Source organism: Macrobrachium nipponense, chromosome 40 (assembly GCF_015104395.2).
Source record: "Macrobrachium nipponense isolate FS-2020 chromosome 40, ASM1510439v2, whole genome shotgun sequence".
Lineage (NCBI taxonomy): Eukaryota > Metazoa > Arthropoda > Malacostraca > Decapoda > Palaemonidae > Macrobrachium > Macrobrachium nipponense.
This window is the reverse complement of record NC_061101.1, coordinates 2,713,617-2,740,381: the sequence shown is the minus strand read 5'-3', so window position 1 is coordinate 2,740,381 and position 26,765 is coordinate 2,713,617. Positions and strand designations below refer to the sequence as shown.

The 26,765-nt window shown below is 43.8% G+C and overlaps 1 protein-coding gene and 1 pseudogene across 1 annotated transcript in view; one reads left to right on the top strand and one right to left on the bottom strand.

Annotated features, from left to right (window-relative positions):
* The window catches only part of LOC135211773 (BLOC-1-related complex subunit 8-like), a 91,660-nt gene that overhangs the window by 43,817 nt on the left and 21,078 nt on the right, over positions 1–26,765 (top strand). The gene's annotated exons all lie outside the window — the stretch shown is intronic.
* On the bottom strand, positions 1,388–26,765 carry LOC135211804 (uncharacterized; annotated as a pseudogene).

Below are 26,765 nucleotides of genomic sequence, written 5' to 3'. Positions count from 1 at the left end.
TCGGTGAACTGTTTCTAACAACACAAATGAAAACACTACAGCACAATGATTTTTAAATCATATTAAAAGCCATAATTACTTTATCATCACTATCAGTGCGATGGATTCACAAGTAAAATTATACTTTACAAATGACAGCCACATCCCTATTAAGATGGGAAATTCAGTTCTGAAAAGTCAAGTATATAATGGATATTATACACAATAATTCTCTTACAAAGTAGCTATATACTGTTGAAATTACTAAACCCCTACATGAGCTAACAACTAGTAGATCTGATAATGATTTGTGGGCAATAAGAATTCACATTGCTATGCATCAACACCCGTACTTAGTTCATTATAGTTTGGCCAAACCTCCAAGCCAAAAACCTTGACTCGTAGGAACAGCATAAACACCTGTTAAAAAAGTTGTATATACAGAATGTAAAATTTACTCTGCCATTCTTTTTCAAAGAATCCATTAAAACTATTAAAATTGATAACACTAAAAAATTTCAACTTTAAGTATAATAAAAATTACATGCATTAATGTTATGTACATACGATGGTACATCTTTTAGTCTAGGTAACTAAAGTGTCTTATCACATGCTGGAAAAGACTGTAAACTCTAATTTACCAAATCATTTTTAATGTAATACACTGACAGCTAAAATGGAATTACATTCAGCATTTGTAAAAGCCAGTTTTGCAAAGATTACGATTCAACTTACTTGGACTAAGTGCTTCAGTTATCCAGTTTCCTTCTCTAATCAATATCTCTGTTGCAGTTTTCTTTCAATTTCTTTATTCGTGCGTGTTTTTACTTGTACACATAATATGCGGATGATTATGCCCTTATTTTGTTTCTACATATTATGTATATACAGCATTTCTGTCACTACTTACACCACATAATGTACAAAAGAATAATTATACTTAACCCTCATTATACAGTTTTGTATACTACAATACCCAACTAGTCATGTGATTACATATGGATAAACCAAAACTGAAAAACCTGGAATATTGCAAAGTATCGTGAATTAAAATCTAATTCACAAAAAAAGCATTGCCCTTTGTGAGAAAATGCAAAAAATACCATCTCTTAACATTCCTTTGATTCAACCCTTTTTTTACTTAAATAGGTATATAATATGGGAAAATATTTTTGCTAATCCATTACATCTGTAAATATTTCTATTAATCTTCTACAGCCTCCCAAGAAATCAACCTACACATCTGATAAACTCTGAAAAGATACCAAGTGGACATACATTTGATTCACCTTAAAAAGATACTATGTGGAAACTCAACATTTACAGTAACTGACTTCAAGATGTCTTAGTTTCCATTTGTGTAACCTGTAATTCCTTATAAACAACAACATTTTTTCGTTAGTTCTTCTCAGTAAAGGACGCCCAACATAAAGATGTCTAAAATTACCAACTACTTACAACAAAAACCATCTTTTAAGATAGTTGTCAATTCTAAACACTGACGTCTTTCAATGGATATCAAGACCAATATTAACGCAGGAATCAGTACTTCACTTACCAGGTAATCAAATGCATAAGTTTTAGCTTTGGATAGTTTGGTACTCCTAAAATAAACAGACACCAAAGGGATACTGGCATAGAAAATAAAGTTAAATATGACCTCAATTCCAAGTATAAAATTGAGTTACATTTTCTGCATTTCCAAATTGCATATAACTGCACACTACAGATAAAATGACAAATGTATAAAATTTACTGTAACTCAAGTTAAAAAAAAACATACAGGTGCTGATCCTAATGCACTATGCATTACAGTACTTTCTTAGCAAGATAATTTTCTAAATTACTACAGCAGAGAAAGTATAGTACTGTACTTACAGCACCGTATAATCTTTATAGACCATGAGAATAATCCACCATCTAATTTGAGGTAACCTACGACTAGATGAATATATTGATTCAACACATCCACTATGAAAATGGGTAAACTGAAAATAAATTATCTTATTATATCAAGCACTAAAATTATATGCAACATTATGGAACATGTGCATTATAAAAAAATGGTATTAAGAAATCTTTAGTCACATTCAAATCAAAATAAGCATTACAAAATTAGCATCTTACAGGAATTCGTTGTATCATGAATGCAAAGAAAAGAGGTCAATAAGATTGTACCCAAGATCTTAATAATAGTATATAAAATATATCCATAAGCTATAGGTCTTGAAACTAAAGTACTATACATAATAAACACCAGAGTATGTATTACCCTACTTTCCTTCCAAACTTTTTCTCACACTTCAATGCCCAACCAAATACGTATGCGAGCACATAATGACAAAAGCAGGAAACATGACCACATAAAATAAAAACCTCTAATGGGTTGTTAAGTCGTTACATAAGAGGGTAAAATTAACACCATTCAGGCTCTCTATGATTAGCCCACTTAACCTAACTTTACTGAACACATTTGACTAAACTAGCAATGTTTTATTTAATTCATACATTGTTCAAAACAAAATTACCACATACCTTATTCTTTCATCCCCCACACTATAAAATAATTAACGGCTACTAAAATGTAATGTAAAATGTCAACACGAGGCATGTTGAGCGTTTTGATGTGACCTTCGTCGCCAACAATGGCACTTAAAACAAAAAGCCCCCCGGCAGCCATGAGGTTGACACTACACCTGCTAAAACATAACAAAATGTCATTACAGTTAAGAAAAATTATAAGGTAACTGATTTATGCAAATGAAAGTCCATAAATCTGTGTTCTACGAAATTCTGACATACTTTGGAATGAAGATTTCTTGGTAATGAATGGACACAATCAACTGAGTGCACAGCTGGCTATTATTAACTGACTTATTCATTCAAGTTTCATACATCTGGAACATGCCAGAAATCATTAAATTGCTCAGGAAGTCCATGTGTGAAAAACGGAGAAACAGAGCCAAGAGTGAAATAAAGCACCATACAAAATGTACATGTGTTGTGTGACAGTTCTTACTTCCTTTAAAGTTTGTGCTGGGAGTTATACTTTTGTACTGATTCTGAATTAAATCCTTGCAATCATGTACATGTTGCAATAACATGCACAAGGTAACAGACAGACAAGAAAATGTTGACCTGTTATATTCATGTAAACAAGACGGTCTACCTTTCTACCACATTAGACTGAAATTGCTTCAGTTGCGCAGGAATTGCAGTGAAGAGGCTACTCTGTCAGATATTAATGGACATATGGATGCTTTCCATGTACACATCCATGCAAACGGTCACCTTTTTACCGCATTTTTCCAAGATCCCTCCAGGCTACATAGATGTTACAGACAAACAATAATCTGCATTCTTGCAAGACAGTCTCCCTTTGTACCTTTTGTCTCCCTTTGTACCTTTTAAGTATGTAACCCTGTGATGACAAGGCAATCATGACACACAGACAAACAAGAGACCTTATCTCCTTTGATTAACATTCTTCCAGCAATGTAAAAAGTAATTATGGTGGCAAGGAAAATGACATGACTGAAGGACCTTACACAACCTGGAATCTCTTCAATCATGCAGGAGGTGTTGCTATGCAAAAGGATGTAAAGATATCAGACTACAGAGTGAAAATTAATGTCACTAACCCCAACAAGTTCAGGAGGTGACTTATTAAGCATTAGTATTTAAATTTATAGGAAACAATGACAAGTTGGATTTTGGAAAGAAAATAAAACGGGAAGTGTTGATGAATATGTAAACCCTTTCATCATTAAGAATATTCAATTCTACAAGTAAAAGCTAGCCTAATTTAAAGCAGTTTCTAAAAATTTTAGACCCTGCAAAAGATAAAGGTTACATAAAAATCATCAATAAGGATATTTTAAGCATGAAATATAAACACATAGCTCCATTTAATAGTAAATAAAAAAGATAATTCATACTTGCCTATTACACCCAACACTAATATGGCAACGATGGACAACGCATTAACAGGAGAGTTACTACTTTCTTTTTGTGCAACTTTTAACTGAGGAAGTTATAAATGTTGCCACAGCACTGAATAGGAAACCCTGCGGGAAAAAGGAAATTGCAGTAAATTATGATAGGACACAGAATTATGATAAATAATTTCATCCCATGTCAAATTATGAATAACAAGTAGCAAGTGGTGACCTTCAAATTCACCAATCTTGAATAATGAATATATTTAAATAAAGACAAATGACTCAAATAATCTGAATTTCACCTGAGCAACCATGCCATAATCATTTAATCTGCATAGTTCTGCAGCTAAGCAAGGAATGCCAATTGCCCTGCACAGCCAAGAAAAGTTCTTGTGGTAGCTGACATGGATGCGTGATAGTTTGGGCAGCATGTGGGAAGAAATAAACGAGAAACATTTAATCAAAAAACCATCGTACATTAACTATAAACTCTATAAAAACACCTGGTGTGATTTTGTTACAGTCACAGGATATCTAACTGATCTTAGAAAATGATGCTTACAAACAGTAACATATAAGACTATGTGTTCAACTTCAATCCAGTTCCAAAGAACTCTAGTCCTTGGTTAACCATTGAGAAATGAGCATTATAAATGAATAAAATGATATTGTTATGATACAATAAGTTTTTATACATACTTACCTGGCAGATATATACTTAGCTATTTGACTCCGTCGTCCGACAGAAATTCGAAATTTCGCGCACACGCTACCTGTAGGTCAGGTGATCTACTTACCTGCCGCTGGGTGGCAGGACTAGGAACCATCCCCATGTTCTATCATATTTTTTCTATACCGCCTGTCTCCTGAGGGGAGGTCGGGTGGTATAATTTTGTATATATCTGCCAGGTAAGTATGTATAAAACTTTATTGTATCATAACAATATCATTTTTATACATTCAACTTACCTGTCAGATATATACTTAGCTGATTCACACCATTGGAGGTGGGAAAGAGACAGCTAAATATAGAATCAAACAGGAATCACAACTATCGTTGTAGGTAATAAATAAATAAAACCTTGGTTCCTACCTGTTTAGATTGAAGACTTCATGAATAGAATCCAGGAGTCTAGACAGTCTCAAGAGCCTCAGCGAGATATTGATCTAATGGCTAAGAGTTCTGTGGTTCTGCCAAGGGGTCTTACCCGCTTACTTGGTAGATCCTGGAAGGACTACGTCAATGGGTACTTATCCACTTACTTGACAAGACCTTATACAAGGAGCACAACATCGATCCCGATCACCTCACCTATCCATGTTAGTTCTAAGATTGCAAGAAGTTATCCCCACAACCTCTTGCAAACAACCACAAACTCGAATCACAAACATTCGTACAGTAAAGTACAAAAATAAAAAATAAAATTTAAAAAAAAATGTTTGTACATCTAGTCAGTAAGACGCTCTCTTGATTCCCCCACTGATCTAAGACTCGGACGTCCGTGCGCCAGCAAGCATACTAATCAGCAGAAAAAACCAACAACTCGTCTCACAAGGTAGATCTATTTACTATCAAAATTTTGAACAAATACAAATTTTTCTAAGGATCGTTATGTGCTCCCAGCCCCAGCACTGTATCGGCTGATACAAAAGGACCCAGAGAGAAACACTTTTCATATGTTACTTTAACGTCCTTGAGATAGTGCGATGCGAACACTGAATTACACTCCAGTAAGTCGCATCCACAATGTCTTTTAAAGACATGTTCTTCTGAAATGCTAATGAAGTGGCTACCGCTCTAACTCAGAGCCTTCACTCGGAGAGTCCTGAAAGAGTCTTCCGTGCAGTCATTATGAGCATCTGTAATAATGCTCCTCACAAAGAATGCTAATGCATTTTTTGGACATGGGTCTACTAGGATCCGAACTGCGCACCACAGGCTTTGTTTACACCCGTTTAGTTCATTCTTCTTCTTTAAATAGAACTTCAAAGCTCTAACCGGACATAAAGATCTTTCTAATTCCTCTCTACTAGATTTGAAAGTCCTTTAACTTCAAAACTCTTTGGCCAGGGTTTAGAGGGGTTCTCGTTCTTGGCCAGAAACAGAGTCTGGAAAGAACAAATTGCCGCATCACTCTTAAATCCTACTCGAGAATCTAGAGCGTGTATTTCACTAATTCTCTTCGCAGTCGCTAACGACAACAAGAAAATACTTTTTTCTCGTTAGATCTCTAAACGACGCGTTGAGAGGAGGTTCAAATCTACTAGATGATAGAAATCTCAAAACTACATCTAGGTTCCAGTTCGGAGTGCGAGGAGAAAAGGTTTTTGAGGTTTCAAAAGATCTAATAAGATCGTGGAGGTCTTTATCTTCTGCAATTCTCAAACCTCTGTTTCGAAATACGGCCGAAAGCATACTTCGATAACCTTTAATATAGAAACTGATAATTTTGATTCTTCCCTAAGGAAAATCAAGAAATCAGCTATGTTGGTCACAGAGGTATCGGAAAGAGGACAGTTTATTCTTCTTACACCATTCTCAAATACATCCCATTTTGATTGGTAGACCCGAATAGTTGAAGATCTCCGGGCTCTAGCAATTGCTTTTTGAAGCTTTGCTTGAAAAGCCTCTCGCTCTGACAAGTCTTTCGATAGTCGAAAGGCAGTCAGAGCGAGAGCGGGGAGGTTCTGATGGTACCTCTCGAAATGGGGTTGTTTGAGAAAATCTCTCCTGTGTGGAAGAGATCTTGGGAAGTCCACTGTCCATTCCTGTACCTCTGTGAAACCAATCTTGAGACGGCCAAAAGGGAGCGATGAGTGTTAGTCTCGTCCCTCTTGATGCCGCAAACTTTCTTAACACCACTCCTAACATTTTGAAGGGGGGAAAGGGGAAAAGGCGTAGGCATCTAGGCCTGATCAGTCCAGCAGCATGGCGTCCACCGCTATCGCTCTCGGGTCTTCCACTAAGGAGCAAAAGTTCTCTATCCTTCTGGATAGGTAGGTGGCGAATAGGTCTATATGTGGACTGCCCCCACAGGGACCACAGAGCTTGACACACCTGAATGTGAAGGGTCCATTCTGTGGGGAGAACTTGGTTACCTGCTTAGCCTGTCTGCTCTGATGTTCTTCTCTCCTTTCACGAATCTTGTGAGAAGAGTCACTTTCTTTTCTTTTGCCCAATACAACAGCTCTTTTGTTATATGGAACAGAGAAAGAGAGTGAGTTCCCCTTGTTTCTTGATATAGGCCAACGCTGTGGTGTTGTCCGAGTGACCTGTACCACTGACCTAACACCTCTGTCGCGAAGGCTTTTAGAGCTAGAAGAACGGCATAAAGTTCTTTGGAGTTTATATGCCAGTCTAGCTGATCCTTCCTCCATTGGCCTGATATTTCTTTTGTCCCTAGAGTCGCTCCCCATCCCTTTCTCTGAAGCGTCTGAGAACAAGATTAGGTTTGGGTTCCGAACTTCTAGAGACAAAGCCCTCGTTCTTTTCTAAGGGAAAAACCCACCACTTCAGATGATTCTTTACTTCCAGAGGAATACTGAAAGTGTCCGAAAGCTGTCCGTTCTTCCAACTCCAAATTCTTCTTAGGAAGAATTGAAGAGGGCGAAGGTGGAGTCTTCCTAGCGAATGAACTGTTCTAGTGAGGAAAGGGTTCCCAGAAGACTTAAACCACTCCCTCCCACCGAACTCCGTTCTTTCTCTAGGAAGCTCGAGATTTTTTGTAATCCCCGAGCAATCCTCTCTGGGACGGAAAAGCCTGAAAACCCCGAGAAATCCATCCGAATCCCAAAATAGACTAAGTTCTGAACTGGGGATCATCTGCGATTTCTCGAGGTTCACGAGTAATCCTAACGTCTTTGCTAGGTTCAAAGTAGACTGTAGGTCCTCCAAACACGATTCTCTGACTTGGCCCGGATTAGCCAATCGTCGAGATACATTGAGATGTTTATCCCTCTAAATGAAGCCATTTGGCCACGTTCCGCATCAGATACGTGAATACCTGAGGGGCTGGTCGATAGGCCGAAGCACAAGGCCCTGAATTGGAAGATTGTCCTTGAACAACAAATCTTAGATATTTTCTTGACGATGGGTGAATCGGAACATGAAAGTAAGCATCCTGAAGGTCCAGGGATACCATCCAATCTCCCTGACGTAGGGAAGACAGAACTGAAGCTGAAGTCTCCATGGAGAACTTCTTTCTCACGTACCTGTTCAGGACGCTTACATCTAGTACGGGTCTCCATCCCCCGAAGCCTTTGGAACCAAGAAAAGGCGGTTGTAAAACCCCGGGGAGAAAGGATCTGGCACTAGCTCTATGCATTCTTGTCCCTCATCGACACCACCGTCTGAAGGAGAGTCTCGTTCAGTCCAGGGTCCTTGTAACTCGTCGACAAATCCTTTGGAGATGTTGCCAAAGGAGGTCTGTCTACGAAGGAATGATGTACCCTTCTGTAGGACAGACAGAGTCCAGGGACTGCTTCTCTTACGGACCAGGCATCCAGAAAGTATTGAAGTCTGGCCCCTACCTGTGCTTGGAGGACATGGCTGCTATTTGCTCTTTTTAAAAGAGCGGAAGGAAGACCTCCCTCGCTTGTCGAAGGGTTTTCTCTCCGAAGTTGATCGAGTTGAAGGGGCTCCACGAAAGGGCACCACTGGAGTCCGAGCCACTTCTTCTGAGTCTTAACTGCAGGTCTACTTTTCTTTGTAGATTGTACAAGAAGGTCCTGCGTAGCCTTTTCCGACAAGGATCTCGCAACATCCTTCACTAAAGATGAAGGAAACAGATGTTCTGACCGAGGTGCGAATAATAGAGCGGACCTCTGAGAAGGAGAAACTCCTTTCGTCAGAAAGGAACTGTAAAGAGATCTTTTCTTTAACATTCCAGATCCAAAAAGAGCCGCCAAACTCACCAGAACATCTGCACAGCCTTATCCATGCAGGATAGGACACTGTGCAAAGTTTCTGGATCTAGAAAATCGGGCTCACTCGTCTTCTTAGCCAGCACCCCAAGAGACCAATCCAAGAAGTTGAACACCTCTAAGACGTGAAAATTCCCTTAAGGTGCTGATCTAACCCCCGACATACTCCAGGACGCCTTTGCTGAATTGAGAGACTGTCTTCTCACAGACTCTACAAGACTCGAGAAATCTGAATCTGCCGACGAAGGAGCATCAATCCCATCGCCTCTTCTGTCTTATACCAATGCCTCTTTTCCCCGTCAGTTTGGAGGGAGGAGAGCAATAAACCGTTCTCAAGTTTCCTTTTTAGATAAAAGCCACGAATCTAAAGACTAGAGGGCTTTCTTCATTGAGATCGCCGGTTTTCATCTTTAAGAAAGCCGAGGATTTCGGGGTTTTTGTGCTCGAAAACAGAGATCTCGGCGAAGGAGGAGCTGCAGGACTAAGAGAATCCGCAAAAACTCCTCTAGAAGTAACGAGGCTAAAACTTTATTAATTGGAAAGTCCCTCGTAGTTGAAACTTCTTCCTCAGAAATCTCTTCCAGTTCCAGGTTAGAAGGAGATCGCTCTTTCATGACCGATTCTCTATCAGGAGAAGCCGCTCCCGTGGGAGGCGTCCTGCTTCTGGCTGGCGTCAACCGCTTGGAGCGTCCTCGCACTTGCCTGACGACTCTCCTGAGAGGCGTCCTGCTTCTTGTTGACGTCTCGTGCCTCGAAGCGTCCTGGCTCTTGCCTCGCGCCCCACTCCTGGGAGGCGTCATGTTTCTGGCTGGCGTCAACCGCTTTGGAGCGTCCTGACGCTTGCCCTGACGACTCTCTCCTGAGAGGCGTCCTGCTTTTTGTTGACGTCTCGCGCCTCGTAGCGTCCTGGCGCTTGCCTGTCGCCTCGCTCCTGGGAGCGTCTGCTTCTGGTTGGCGTGACACACCTATCTTGACGCTCGCGCCTGGCTGACGTTTCACGTCTAGCAAACTCGACGCTCTTGTCTGGCGTCTCGTGCCTGCGTTTGACAGGAGAACGGATCCTGCTCGGCCTATGCAAGGCTGATGAATCCGATTCCAAATCAGAGGAAGACAAAATACTATGGCGAGTCTGAACCCTCGATAGCCTAGACTTCTTAATAGGCAGGAATCGTCTTTCCTTCTGGGAGGGTCTTTATACAGAACTCCCACAAGAGAAGTGATGGAATCCTGCATAGTGCGAAGGATTCTTTTAGTCTCCTTCATTATCGTCTACCCTCGTTGTTTAATACTGGATGGTCTCCTCTTGAAAACGCTCAGGACTAGAAGTAATCCTGGGTTCATCCAAACGTTCTTTTAAGGGGGCGAGAAAGATCCGCCGATCTCCAACCTCTTTTAGGTGAGGAATTCTCCGAGGAGGAGAAACACTCACGCAGAACGCTTTTTCTGTAGCGTTCTCGGCATTCTGTGGCGATACAGAAAATGACCGAAGGGACGTCTGACTGTTGGGGATCCTCCACAACCTCCTTACGGCTTTTCGACATTCCTTCTCCTCTGGCTTGGGAGCTTGAAAGAGGTCTCAGGCCTGGGAGCGTTGTGAAGACAATCAGACGCCCCCTCCACTGCACTGGGGACACTATATCACTATCCACAGCACTATAATCACACTGCTTACCTTCATAGGCCGCCATTTTGGTTTCCATTTTCCGAAGGGCGGCATTAAGATTCGCAATCTCAGATGCCGAATCTGTGTGTTCTAATAAAGGAGCAGGTACATTAGATGGGGCAGTAAAAGGAGAAGAGGGTATAATATTACTGATAACCCGCTAGAACTAGATAAAGGTTTGGAAGAAGACCTCCTCACCCTGTTTCTTTCTAACTTCTTCACGTATGAGGTTAGAGATTTCCATTCTTCCGCACTCAAATCCTTGCATTTCATTACAAGTATTACCAAAAGAACATTCATACATCCTGCATTTCTTGCAAATAGTATGAGGATCAATCGATGCCTTCGGCATCCTAACTTTACAGCCCACATCACACATTCTCACCACATTTCCAGAATCAGACATCATGTTGAACAATCCAAATCAAATTCCACGGTCCACAATCGCGTATGCCAGTACAATCAATGCAATACGTCACCGAGAAGTCCAAACGAAGATCAATTGCGATGCAAAATACGAATCCAGCCGGAGATACCCACAACGATGTTGCCAGTATGGCGACAGAAAAAATATGATAGAACATGGGGATGGTTCCTAGTCCTGCCACCCAGCGGCAGGTAAGTAGATCACCTGACCTACAGGTAGCGTTACGTGCGCGAAATTCGAATTTCTGTCGGACGACGGAGTCAAATAGCTAAGTATATATCTGACAGGTAAGTTTGAATGTATAAAAACAAAATGTTTGTCTTTCTCATTCATACATTCTACCAAATAGAATCAAGTGGTCCGTTTGTTTAATTCGAGCACGTGCTTAAATGGAACCACTCACAGATGCTTCATTTAGGAACTTTTTAAGAAAGTAATATACAGTGGACCTCGCCATTTGCTGATTTTCTGTAAACGTAAACTATCTGCATTCGTAGAAAATTTGCCTATACGTGTAATTCATAATTTTTTCATGACTAAATGATTTTTTGTGATTAACTATTAAAATGGTCAGTTAAAAGCATTTTTAGCATTGTCAGAGGAGGTCTTTGTGTTTGAACTGTTAAAATCGACAGTTATAAGCATTATCGAGAGGTGTCAAGTATTCACAGAATTCAGCAATTAGCAAGGGGGGGAGGGGGGAGGGGAGTTATGGTACCTACCTCCTATCCAAGGGGTTGACTGTATTAGACTTAAGTTGACTGATACCAGACAATGTCCATTACCTTAAAATACAGTAATGAGGTCTGTTACTGTAAAATTCTCATTTCAATACAAATGAAAAAATAGTCATTTGTTAAACTTAGACCACTAAAAACTTCACAACTCCAAGACTTGCAGCCAGAGTCTCCAGCATAAACCACCACTTGCCAAACTGGAAGTCATGTTTCTTAGTCTCGTGAAGCATCCGAAAGCCCAGACTGCAGACAGGGCTAACACCAGGTCCGATAGTGCGGTTGACACTTGCTTTGAACAGGCTATATTTTCTCTAATATCTGCAGAAAAAAATTCTGAAATGATGGAAATCCCAATACTTGAGAAAATAATGAACTTAAGGCAGAGGTTTTGATTATGTTATAAGACAGATGTCTGTAATGTTTCATATTATGAAAAATATCAACCACTAGATGACAATTAGGGTAAACGACCAAATGGCCACCATTTCCATCGAAATGACAACTTTTTTTCCACTCAACATTTGATTGGTGAAACAGCAATATACAATTACATCTTCAAGCATACTATTCAAAAGGTAAAGTTTCACCTTTTGAATGGTATGCTAAAGATGTAGTTGTATATTGTTGTTTCACCCATTAAATATCTAGTGGAAAAAAAGTGGTCATTTCGAGCTTAACGATGGCCAGTTGGTCGTTTACCTCATCTCACGTGATTGCGACAAATTTACGTTTGTTAAATCATTATAATCTCACATGTTTAACAACGAACAACGATGTAGAATTGAAAAATCGATATAGAATTGAAAAATCAACATATTAGAATTGAAAAATCGATAGAGAATTGAAAAATCGTTACTGAATTGAAAAATCCATATAGAATTGAAAAATTGATATAATAGAATTGAAAAAATCAACATATAGAAATGAAAATCTATATAAAATTGAAAACTCGATGTAATAGAATTGAAAAATCGGATCACCTGAAGAAAAGCGACCCAATACACGCTGGGGTCGCTTCGCGCCTTATCCGCATATTTAAGATTCTTGGCAAGCTCGGTATGTTCTGGCAAGAGGTAATGTTGCGCTGCGCGCGCTAGCCACAGGGGTTACAGTAGGTTTGAGTATTTTTGTACTGAAATTGTAAGACAATACGTTTTTAATTAACTATTGATTGTTTGTCTAAATTTGGGTTTTTAACAAATGTTTAATAACGTAGTTTTTAATGAATATATATCTTTATGTTTTTCTTATTTTTTCTATAATATTATGAGCTAAAGTGGGTCACCTGAAGATTGGAGACACCAACAAGCAGCGGTCATTTATCTTCAGGTGGAAAATATTGGGGTCGCTTTTCTTCAGGAGGAAAATATTGGGGTCGATTTTCTTCAGGAGAGGTATTAGGGTGGCTAATCTTCAGGTGATCCGAAAAATCGTTATAGTAAGAAACTGAAAAATCACACTTTAAGGTCTGGTTAGTTACGAAGAGGAGGAGGAGGTCCTAGGTAGGTTGGGCTCATATATAGATAGGCCTCTATGCCCAAGCAGGATAGGAGGGGGAAACACCAGTGACTACAACCCTTATCACGGTGGACAGGTCTTACTCACTCGATATTTAAATGGTGAAACAAGAATACAATTACAACTCCAAGCATACCATTATTTAAAAGATGAAGTTTCGTCAACATAATGTGATATATGAAAGCCTCATACGAACTAAAATAAGCATGTGACGCTCTTCGTAAAATATGTTTCAAGCAGTTTTGAAATCCAATATGGCGGCTACCATGTGGATGTACAGGTTCTGATCAGTGACGACAACCATCTTTCCCAGCCTTCCCAGCACTCATTTGAACAATGTTAGCGTATATATGTAACATTTATTGATCTTACTCAAGATTGCAGTTGTAATCAGCACAATAAAACAACATTTGTTGCCTATATTAACTGAAAGTATGAACTTTTTATTCCCGGGGTCATGGTTTGAAACGAATTCATTTTTACCTTGTAATCGGTGGTTTTTATCCTTACTGCCATCACAACTGAACTCCACAGTGCTTATTTGATTGTTATTATACACATTTTGGTCTCAATTCACTCCACATTGCACTTTAAACAAGTTGCTGTTCCTGATTCCATAGCGCACGCGCCACAAACAGTTACGAACAGCAAACGACAAAACTGCAAAGTTTTATTCCCTAAATTGTTTACTTTACTCGTTATTTAGTTCAACTTTACTTTGTTATTTACAAATTTTAATTTAATTCATGCATATATCCTTTTTTGCAACCAATTACCCGAAAAAATTACAGATATTTCTAAAGTAGATACAATCCAATGTTTCAACCTTGTCGTACATCTGACTGCCGAAAAACCATAGAGGAACGACTACGGATAAGTGGATTATATATATATATTTTTGTTTTGCTTTTGTTTTTTGTTTTTGCTAGCACTTTTCATTGATTTAAGTCTATATTAGTATTTTGAATTTCTTTAATAACTGTATGCCAGAAATAAATGTAACCTTTAATGTTTGCATGCTAAGAATGGCAAAATCATCGTTGCCACATTAGTGGAGGCTTCACACATACGCCGATTCATTATTATAAACTGTTTCCATGAATTCTAGTTGTTATAGTAAGTAATGCAATAATGATAAAATTGCTTTAATATTTATGTATATATACTTCCAATACATAGCCTAATTTCACCAATTTCAACGTTTTGTGAGTAGTCTTATACCCAGTTTGGAGGGTGACAACATACCAAATGGCAGAGAGAGAGAGAGAGAGAGAAAAGGAACGGCGAAAGAACGATGAAGGAAAGGGGTGGCAGTGGAGGGGGGGAGAGGGTAGGTGGAGCTTTTTACGCGTGTTCGTATCCATTTCTGCATAATGGAGTTTTTGTCTCTTGGTACAAGGACAAGTGTCGTTATTCTTTACGATTAGTGATTCACGATACCCTTATAATACGGCACTGGGTGTGTAATGCACTATAGCAAAATCTCGTTCTGATAACGAGTGTTCGTTACAGAAATAGGTATTGCCAAAAAACGTGCTTGCACTGTCGCTGAAAACCATAGTAGGTATGCTGCCTTAGTTGTCAATCAAGTTTTTTGTAATCAAGTATTTTTACAAGCTAGCTATTGTTTTTAATAAAATTTTTTATTATTCTCAATCAAAACATATGCCCCTCAATGCTAACTTTCCTCTTTTAACGACTTTCTGGTCAATTGCAAATTTGGCCCCATAATTTCTATGAATGCGAAAACAGAGGCCCAGGGACCGAAAACGACCTTGCGCAAACTACGGCGATAATCCGGCAGTAAAACTCTTCATATATCCAAAAGTAAATAATAAAGATATATATGCGTATTACGATTATAACAATTACATGAATAGCTGATAATCTGCATGAATAACTGGTAAACTGTTTTCTGCAAGAAAGTTGAGTAAAGCAATTATTAACAATAGGTACGAAAGTCTAGATGTCGTGACGTCATAATACAGGACTTAAACAACGTTCTAATTCCAAACCAAAAAAATAATTACTTAAATTTGAGTCAGAATCGAGTTGCTTTTTCAATAAACGATATTTTTTCAAATTAATCATCATAAATATGACAATTTGTCCAAAATTGCATTTTCCTAACTATACAAACCTGAGGTCCTTTTACAATAGGAAGGTTACTAGCGGCAGCTGGATAGGTCGTAAGCTTTCGAACAAGGGGTTCGGTAGTTAAACTGCTTGTCCGACAGGCGCAGCGCGCGTGCGACTGGGAGGTAAAACAAATCACTTTTGCTTTTTGGCCCAAGCAAAAAACTGCAGAGTGAGGGGGGTGGCATGAGGTGGGGCTATGTGTAAAAGGACCTCAGGTTTGTATTAGTTAGGAAAAATGCAATTTGGACAAATTGTCATTTGTTCCGACACGGCATACAAACCTTCGGCGGTCCTTTTACAATAGGAAGGACTCACTTCTTGGTGGGAGGAATCTGAGTCTTTTGTGAACAGACTGGTGTTCGCCCAACCTTGGAAGCCTCCATGGTCGTAAGAGCGAGGGAGGGATCCAAGCCTCTGTCCCGATTGATCGGGGTGTTGACCGCAGCGGATCAATGGTCAGACCTCTGGACCGACCGTGTACTAAGAAAGAGAGGCAAGCGTATCTCTTCGTCACCAGCAATGTAAGAACTTGTTCCTGTACAGGAGCAAAATATAAAGTCATGGGTTTTGACTCTTGCTAGGCATCCACTTCCACCCCCCCCCCCCTTGTAGAAGGAAGGGTGGATATTCTGCTCCTATCCTAGTGAAAGGGATAGGATGGGGCTCTGTCATATAGCTCAACCTGATCATCGTCCTCATCCAGCGTAAGAGTGACGACCGTGGCCCTCTGCCCACAGGTAGAGGAGGAGGAAAAGACGGGAAGAGGGAGCCAGTCAACTCACTCATTCACACATCCATCCACACAGTCACACCAGGACTCGATGCTGTTTCAGCCTGCGAGGGTCTGGGTTAGCTACACAACTTGTTGAGCAGCCACCACGGGTCCCAAGGAAAAGGTATCCAAGGACCTGTGGGCAATATCCCGAAGGTAGAAGGACGTAAAGGTAGTCTGGTTAGACCAGACCCCTTGCCTTCAGGACCTGCGCCACGGAGAAGTTCTTACGAAACGCCAACGAGGGGCCAATACTCTGACTTCGTGAGCTCTCGGACGGGACGTACGGATGTCGTCATACCATCAGCTTCATACGCCCTCCTGATGACCTCACGCAGCCAGAATGAAAGAGTGTTCTTGGATACTTCTTTCTTGGTGACCCCGGTGCTAACGAAGAGGCGTCGACACTCAGGCCTGAGGGTGTCGAGTTCTCTTCAGATAGCGCCGTAGCGCCCTCACAGGACAAAGCAGCATCTCATCCGCATCATTATCGGTGAAGTCCAATAGGGAGGGAATCGTGAATGACTCGAACCTGTCGTCAGGGATCGACGGTTTCTGAGTCTTCGCAACGAAGTTCGGACGAAATCGAGCGTCACGGATCCCCATCCCCTGGAGTGTCGTACATCATAGGAAAGACCATGAAGTTCCCCTACTCTCTTCGCCGATGCCACAGGGCCAGCAAGAAGAGGGTCTTGAGGGTCAGATCCCTGTCTGACGACTCTCGGAGTGGCTCGAACGGCGTTCGAGTCAGACTCCTAAGTACGAGAGTCACATCCCACGCAGGGCCTGAGTTCCCTGGGTGGGCAAGACCTTTCGAAGCTCCTCATAAGCAAGGAGATCTCGAACGAGTTCGAGATGTCCAATCCCCTCAGTTTCAGGACGAGCGCCAAGGCGGTCTGTATCCTTTGACTGTGGGGACTGAGAGGAGCTTCTCTCGGCGAAGAAAAACGAGGAAATCCGCTACCTGCTGAAGAGTGGCTCTGAGAGGAGATAGACCCCGTCTACGACACCAACCACAGAAGACGGCCCACTTCCCCTGGTACACAGCTGCAGAGGACTGACGGACGTTTCCAGCCATCTCTGTTGCTGCGCTACGAGGAAAAGCCTCTCGTTGCAAGCAGATGGTGGATAACAGCCAGCCGTGAAGACGTAGGACTGGACTGCTCGGTGTTACCGCTCGACGTTGTGGCTGGGCGAGAAGGTTGTGCCAAGGGGGAATCTCTCTCTGGTTCTCCTGCGAGAAGAGCCAGCAGGTCCGGATACCAAATGGCCTGTGGCCATTTGGAGCCACCAGGATCATCCTGAGATTCGGGGTGACCAGTGCTCGACTGATCACCTTGCGAATCAGGCTGAACGGGGAAAAGGCATAGACGAAGAGGTTGTCCCACGGGTGTTGAAGAGCGTCCTCTGCAGCTGCCCATGGGTCCGGCACGGCCGAGAAGAACACCTGGAGCTTCCTGTTGTGCCGGGTGGCGAACAGATCCACGACTGGTCGCCCCCACAGGTCGAAGAGCCTTTCCGCCACGTCCTGGTGTAGAGACCATTCGGTCCCTATCACCTGATCCCGACGGCTGAGCGTGTCTGCTACTACATTCCTCTTCCTGGAATGTAGCGTGCCGACAGCTCTATTGAGTGTGCCTCGGCCCACTCGTGCACCTGCCGAGTCAACTGGTACAACGGGAGAGACACTAGGCCCCCCTGTTTGTTGACGTAGGCCACCACCGTGGTGTTGTCGCACATCAACACCACTGAGTGTCCCATCAAGCGGTCCTGGAACTCTTGGAGAGCGAGGAACGCTGCCTTGAGTTCCAGTACATTGATGTGAAGGTGCTTGTCGTTCTCGTCCCACACTCCTGAAGTCAGCAACTCCTCCAGGTGTGCGCCCCATCCCTCGGTCGATGCGTCTGAGAACAGCTGCATGTCCGGGGGGGGAGTGCGCAGAGGCACTCCTCTTAAGAGGTTCCTGTCGTCCAGCCACCAGGCTAGGTCCTGCCTCACCTCCTGTGTCAGTGACACTGGAAAGCTTGGGGGATCCGTCGCCTGTGACCAACTCTCCTTTAGTCTCCACTGAAGAGACCGCAGGTGAAGACGCCCGTGAGGGACTAACTTCTCGAGTGACGACAGGTGTCCGATCACGACTTGCCATCGCTGAGCTACCTGTTCCTGCCGAGACAGGAACTGGTTGGCTGCCTCCCTGAAATCTGCTGATCCGCGAGTCTGCGGGGAAGACTCGCCCTGCTACCGTGTCGATCAGCATACCCAGGTACTTCATCCTCTGCTTGGGCTCGAAGTTCACAACGATCCCCAGATCGCGACAGAACTCGAGCAGTCGACCCTGTCCTGTCCTAGCAACTGCGAGCGGGAGCTCGCCAGGACTAACCAATCGTCGAGATACCTCATCAGACGTATCCCTGCGAATGGGCCCAAGCAGACACCAGAGTGAACACTCGCGCTGAACACCTGTGGGGCGGTTGAGAGACCGAAGCAAAGTGCCCTGAACTGGTACACCGTCCCGTCGAGGATGAAGCGGAGGTACTTTCTGGAGGACTGATGAATGGGTATTTGGAAATACGCATCCTTCAAGTCCACTGAAAGCATGAAATCGTTCTCCACCTGATGGAGTCGAGCACTGAGCGTGCCGTCTCCATCGTGAACCGGGTCTGGCGAACAAAAACCGGTTCAGGGGAGAGAGATCTATCACCGGGCGCCAGCCTCCCGTAGACTTTTCCACCAGGAAGAGTCGACTGTAAAAGCCCGGTGACTGATCCGTGACGATTTCTACAGCTCTCTTGCTCAGCATGGTCTTGATCTCCTGTCTCAATGCTACGTCCTTCGATGACCCTGGAACGTACGACTGCTGTTGGACCGGGTTGGAGGTGAGGGGTGGCCGAGATTCGAAGGGTAATAGATATCCCTCCCGAAGGACATCTACAATCCAGGTCTCGGCGCCGTAGCGCTGCCAAGTTGCCCAATGGCTGGCCAGGTCACCCCCCCACTTCCGGCAGCAGGTGAGGGGGAACGCCGTCCCTAGCGTTTCCCCTTTCCCCCCTTTCTTCGACTTCTTCCCAGAGACCTCCACGGGAGGAGGAGGGCTGGGAGGAGGGCTGGTTATGGCTCCCCTTGGTAGAAGTCGAAGAAGACAGAGTCTTTCCCCGGGGCTTCGACGCAGCTACCGTCTTAGCCACCGAGGAAGCGCTAGCCGAGCTCTTAGACTTGGCCGCAGTCCGAGGCTGCCCAGAAGCCTTCGAGACTGCCTGGTGAACCAGACGGTCACTGTCGTCAGTTGCGCCGTCTGTCCACCGCAGCGTCCACCATCTCTCCTGGGAAGAGAGACGTGGAAATCCGTAACGGTCCGTTGCGAAGTCCCAACGCCGCTTCACGCCCGGCCGCCCTGGAAACCCGAGTAAGGACAGCGTCCCTTCGTCGGAGAACCAGGTTGGCCCACAGGTTCACCGTCTTGGTGGGCAAGGAAGGAGATGGCTCTTCCTCCAGACTGGCAAAGTCTCCTGAGGCCGAGTCATCTTCGGGAGAAATTCCCCCGGAGTTGGCTGCGACCTTAGATACTGTGAGGGACCACAGATCTAGCCAGGAGACAGCCTGGAAAGCTGCCATGGCGGTAGATTCCAGGCCAGTGCCTCTTGCTGCGAGAACCACAGGTTCTCGGACAGGAGCTGCTGCAGAGACACACCCGGAGTCAGCCTGGCTAACTCCGGGTTCACTGTTTGGCGGCATCGGGTCTTCAGATGGCACGTAAAAACGCCGCTGTCGCAGCAGAGGAGGTGGAAGCAGCTTGCTCGACCTGCCAGACTTGAGCGAACCGTCTTGTCCGGAGACAAGCGATTCAACCTGGTCCAGCACTGAGTCCGCAAGCTCAGAACGCGGCAAACCCACCGTCGGTCTGGGTTCCCTCTTCGGGCCCCAGAACGACTCGAGCCGGGACGTGGGCTCGGATGGTGGGAGACGGCGATCCTTCCGCGAGGTCGTTGTGCTGACGAATCAGCGCAATAACCTCGGCAAAGTTCCTCTGGATCTCAGGAGTGACTGCGTCCTGCGGAGTCGGACCGTCCAGTCCCTCAAAACAGGAGCATCTCCCGAGACCCTCCTCCCTCAAGGGGAGGAACAGCGACAGACCCCTCTCGGTCTCCTCCAACACCTGTGCGTACGACCTGGCTGGCCCGAGAACCGTGCCTGGTACGTACGACGACGTGGTGGGATCCTGAGGGGCGCACCCCTCACGATCACTCCTCAATACCTCGCCCCTCCCGGTGTAGCCCGAGGAGGTTGAAGGTATGGGAGAGGCAGACCTGACGCTCCCTCCTCGCTCGCTGGCAGAACCAGCGGGCTTGGAAGACTGCAGGCGATCGCCAACCCGCGGGTGGTGGCGATCGAGCTGCAGACCTAGTCGAGCCGTCTCGCTGTGGAGAACGGCTGGACCGAGAACAGCGGCCCCGGTCTCGTGTGTCAGAGGAGCTGGTGCTGGTCGCCGTACCCGATCGCTCTCTGTGAGAGTGACGGTCAGGCGACCGGCGAGCTCCACTGTCACGGTGAGATCGGTGCGTATCCTCACGGTGCGTCAGTTTCGCTGGTACCAGCCGTGGCTGGTGCCGGCGAACGGGGGGACCTCTTCCCAGCCTCAGCCCGTGGCCGGTCATGGACCGTCACGTCCGCCCGGGTAGCCAGCTGCTCGCCGCGAGAGCGAGAGCTGGTCTGGTGAGAGTCGCGTGAGCGGCTGTCACCAGTCTTCCGCTCCGTGCCGTGAACCTGACGCTGAGCGGACTCAGAGGTCTGGTTCTTGGCTGTACGGCCGCTGTTAGGCGACCGTACACTCGGTACCTCTCGCGAACGAGAGGCCGAGACGGACCCTGCTGCTGTGGCCGAACCACTGACAGCAGGTGAGGAAGTGCGGTGTTAGCCGGCACTCCTCTGGTCCCCGTAGTCTTCTTCCTTGCGGAAGAAGAGACGGGTCCTGCCCCGAAGGAGCAGGGTGACCAGCGGAAGAACCCCCCGTCTCCCCAGAGCGAGACGGGCCTTAGAAGTTCCCGAAGGAGACTTCTTAGGGGGGGGGGGAGGCGACCTTCTTCTTCTTCGGCGGGGGAGCCTTAGAAGAAGAAGGGGAAGAGGCGGCAGACGACGACGACGACGAAGAAGACGATGAAGACGACGACGACCACCTCCTCCTCTTCTTCTTCTTCTTCGTCAACCTCCTCAGGACCGACGTCAGATCTGTCATCCAGAGCGGAGCCGGGCTGCTGTTGCCGAAGCACAGGGACGGACGCACCTGTCCGAACAGATCAGCATCGGGAGCAGCGGCGCCAGGAACAGGAACAACATCAGCAGGTGCAGGCATCACAGGAACGGCAGAAGAGACAGCAGGAGCAGGTACAGGAACGGCAGCAGTGGTCAACGTCACGTCCGTGGACAGCAGCTGGGCAGGTACGGCAGGTACGGCAGACTGGTGTAGGCGGTCCAGATGGGCGGACCAGCGGCACAGACATCCTAGGTACCCGGTGGGAGGTCCAGGGGCGAGCTCTTCGGGCACACGAAGTCCGGTCGCGGCAGCACGGCAAACCAGGTGGCGGCATCACACTCCCCCGAGGTACGGCGACTGGCCACTGCACCGATGTAGTGGGTGTCACAGAGACCGCGTGCGGGGTGTACACAGGTGAGGAGGTTGAAGCGTAGCCGGTGTTGTAAGGGTCGTGGTGGTGGTCGTGACCGTAGCATGGGTGACCGCCACGGAGCCAGCGAGATGGTAGAGCAGCCCCTGGACACTCGGCACGCCCTGCAGCCCCAACGATGCCCACACCTGTCCGAGGTCATCTTCGCGGCAACCGCACCTGAGGAGGCAAAAGTCGGGTGATTAGGGGGATCCTCTACCCGTTCGCGCGAAGACGAACGGATAGAGGACCCAGAGTACAACTCGACGTCAGGGTATCTAGCGCCCTTCCACACTCGACAAGTCAGGAGAGGAGAAGGAAACCTAGAAACCCCAAACCCCCCGAAGGGGAAGGCGCGATACGTGGAAGTGATGCGGGCGGCAGGAAAGAAGACGAAGTGTCCGTCACCAAAGGAGTCGCGGGAGAGCTTTCCGACGACTCCTTTGCAGGCCTTCGCTTCTTCCTGCCCTCATACAAAGGTCCACTGCGCCTCGACCAATTATTGCAAACATCACATGGCTCGGCTCGGGTGCATTCGCGCCCCCGACACCGAGCACACAAAATATGAGGGTCTATCTCCGGGAAAGAGCGGAACTTCCCGCATTTACGCCCTTCGGTACCCGGGCATAGTCTCCGTGGGGTAGCGAGGACGAGGAGATTCCATCATTAATCAATAACACTTCAAATAATATGAAAAGAGAGAAATGATTGTACTTACAATGAATTCTTTCATACACAAACACAAACCATATACTCAAGAAAGCAAACGACGAGAAGCGGGCAGAGAGCGTCGAACACACACGTCCACTCGCGTGAGGCCGAAAGCAAAAAGTGATTTGTTTACCTCCCAGTCGCGCGCGCGCGCCAGTCGGACAAGCAGTTAACTACCCGAACCCCTGTTCGAAAGCTTACGACCTATCCAGCTGCCGCTAGTACCTTCCTATTGTAAAAGGACCGAAGGTTTGTATGCCGTGTCGGAACAAATGTAAAATATTGATGTTTTACTATTTATTTAAAAAATTATCCAAGTGCACGCTTCTTAGTCGTCGTCTTCTACCAAAACAGTTGTTTACTAACAAACGTGCTGGTAAGTTTCCGTGTTCCGATTGATGTGATGAAAATGCCCCTAGCGTCTGTGGGTACAAGTGGTGTGCGGATTCATCACAGGAAATAGGAAGTTTATTGACACAAGCGACTCCATAAACATCGAGATGGCATCAATCTTCTAAATATTTCGAGTTGTAAGTAAAAATGTTGAAAGCGTTTTGTGTGAGATTTGGACTGCCGTGTACACCCCATTTAAACTATCTGTTTAAATCTAAAATTTGGCCTTAATTTCTAACTTTGGAGAAAATACTTATAACTTCAAAAGGAGAGTAGAGGTCTTTAGCTCCGTTTCTCCAACAAGAAGTCGCGACTGATGCCCATCTCCGGTGTCAGAACGCGTTATAATGTACTTTTTCGGAGGGTGGCAAGCGTTGATTGTAGGTGGCCGGCCTGTTGGCCTGCAGTGGTGTTTTACCCTATTAGGTAGTAAAGTTTAAAAATACCTGGTGCTAGCATATTGCAAATAGGTTATTAATCTATTAATTTAAATTTATCAACGACAAAATAGACTAGGCTAATTAGACGTCGTACCTTTGGTTACGCCTCGGTCTATACCTACCTAGGCTAGTTCAGAATAGCCTAGTATATGAATTAGTTCATTCCAACGATAGAGATAAAAAATACTTCTAAAAATTAAACAGTGATAAAAGAACTCTAACCCACCTTTTATACAGGCTTAAGAAGGCTCTGTACGTGTGTGACACATAACATTAATGACAATTTTACTTTCGGCGACTGGAAGCCAGGAGGAGGACCTGTAGCAGTAGTAGTAGTAGTAGGAGGTCATTACCTATGGAACGGCTCCTCCCTCGCTTGGTCTTTTGTAATTTTGATTGTATTTATTTAAATTAAATGAAAATGCTGTAATAACTTAACTTTACATCCTAATGGCCTGCCACTGACCAGGAACTAAACAGAACTTGATTTTCCAAGTGTTTATTTAAATCAAAATGAAAATGCTGTAATAACTTTATATGCTAATGGCCTGCCACTGACCAGGAACTATTCAGAACTTGATTTTATTTAAATTACTTATTTAAATTAAATGAAAATGCTATAATACCTTTATATTCAATGGCCTGCCATTGACCAGGAACTATTCAGAACTGATTTCCAAGTGTTTATTTAAATTAAATGAAAATACTGTAATAACTTTATTCAGAACTTGATTTTCCAAGTGTTTGTTTAAATTAAACGAAAATGCTATAATAACTTTATATTCTAATGGACTGCCATGACAGGAACTATTCAGAACTTGATTTTCCAAGTGATTTTTTTTAAATAAATGAAAATGCTATAATGACTTGATATTCCAATGGCCTGCATTGACCAGGAAACTATTCAGAACTTGATTTTCCATGAGGTTATTTAAATAAACGAAAATGCTATAATAACTATATATCCTAATGGACTGCTACCTTGACCAGGGACTATTCAGAACTTAATTTTCCAGCCCTTCCTGCTTGGGTAAATGATTAGTGTGATACGAAGGTTTTTTAAATTATACGAACTTTATATGTTTAAGCTTCCCTTGGATGAGCAGCTAGAGAAATCATCTCTACCAGAACTAGATCGAAAAAGTCATGTTGCAGTTTGAATTTCAAATAACAGAGCTGCGAATCAAAGGTAGCAGGGTTGAATAACTTTCAAATATCACCCGGAGATGAGAATATGGCAGAGTATCGCCCAGAAAGACTATATTCATTGGGATCAATAGTCCAGAACTGAATGGGGACTTTATGGACTTCCAATCGTCTATATTTCTTTCTATTCTTGTATCTATATATTTCTAAGGAACCAAGAGTATCATCTGTCTAGTTTTTTTTACAATTTACCTCATTCATTTTTATCGGTCATTTTAGGTTCAATAACCTACATTTACGTTATGTTTATTTACAAACAATGCCATTGGAAACCATTTTATAGGAACAAAAGTCTGGTTTCAGCTGAATAAAATGCCACCAAAATGCTATCATACACTACCTGTTTCATCATCATCTCATCAAGATTAAATATTCCTGTAAAGAAGTACGTATCTACAGCTATTTTATATATATAGATTTAATTTAGTTATCCAATTGAATCTGATATCATTTATGATCAAAGGCATACATATACATCACGAGAGATATAAGTTAATTCTGCAGTAAATACTCTCGTCAAATTCATCCTATATCTTAACCATGATAGCTGAGGGCAAAGTTTGTAACAGGTGAGAATATATATATATATATATATATATATATATATATATATATATATATATATATATAGTGTGTGTGTGTGTGTGTTTGTTTGTTTGTTTGTTTAAGCCTGAAACATATTTAAGTAGTGTGATTTCTTTCATATGAAGAAATTGCAAATATTTTTGTTCCCTTATGCTTTTGTGACACTGTAATAGAATTCAAATATGTCTTCTTTCTTTTGGAAATCTTTTTTTTATTCATGGATACCAAAACCAAACGTATTATTAAGCGACATTTGACGGTTAAGCAAGATACGGTCAAAGTTATACAGGGTGTCCATAAAGTCCCAGTACCATTACAAGTATTAATTGCTCAGAATGGTACTGGGACTTTATGGACACAATGTAGTACATCCTTATAAGCAACATACACGCTACGTAAGACTATCAATTTGTTGTTCTGAGATAAAGGACTTCGCCATCGGTACAGTTAGACATCCCATCCTTTCCAGTAACTCATAGAATCACTATATACTCAAGACCTTCAGAGATTCTGTCCTAAGGACAAAGGGAAAGAAGAGCTTGCGTGCAGACCTTATACCTAATCCCATTTCATTACGAGATCAGCAACGTACCATTATACGCGGATCGACGCGGAATCTTTCGCCGGCACTTGTTTTTTTCCATGCGAAGGACTGCTACAGGACCCCTGCTGGAACAGATGAATAAATGGGCTCATTTTTAACAAAAGACAATAGGATTATTCGGTCTGATTGCTCGAATACACTTCCTGGCCAGCAGGTATACGTCATTAGATGGGGCGAGTTCTTCATTGTTATGATGATTCGGCTTAGTACCACATCTTTGGCCGGCATTGTTTTTAAGCTGGAATTGCCATTATCGAAAACAGGATTGATGCTATGCTCCTTTCTCTAGCCTCGTGGAGATATAAGTAGCTCCGTAAACAGTAAACGACTCAAGGTTTACATCTGTTTGTGTGATTGCTCACATAAACCTAGTCTTTGTGGTATACGAGTTTGCGTCTGTTTTTGCTGTTAGATTAAGCAGGCCTTATGCCGGCGATAGAAACCTATGCGAGAGGAAATCACGGCTCTATTTTATGAACTGCCGTTACGGAGTTTGATTCCAGAATGCAAAGAACCTCTAAAGCTTCATAAACAAAAATGATGTAGTATCCCATAAAAAAAATAAAACATTACCAAAACTTTATCGACAGACCCTTTGGTTAATATGAATAAGGTCGGAATCAGCCTAACCCCTACATTTCCTTGCTATGACAAAGCATGTCTCTTTATAGCCAAGGCCAATGTAGGCACAAAAAAAATAAAATGAAAATAGTACTGACAGCGGTGAATACGATGGCTGATCAAATAACGTATGGGAGCTTCAAGTTGCGACTGAGGAACCATAGCCAATGCCTCTTCTATTGTCGCAGGTTCTTTATTCTGCATTTCCTTTTCATTCCAGTGTCATTTCAGTCTCCGTCTGCTGAATCGGGGATGAGACTCTCATGCGACTAAATTACCATAAAATTAGCTACTTTATACGCCTACACAGTGGACGTTTATCAGCAGTGGATCGAATCCGCCCAATTAAACACAGCGCCAAATCACAGCGCCCTCACACTTTCACTTGTTCCGTAGTTTCTCTTCACAAGCTGTGTACCCATACCTTCCCCGGTATCTTGTAAACTCAT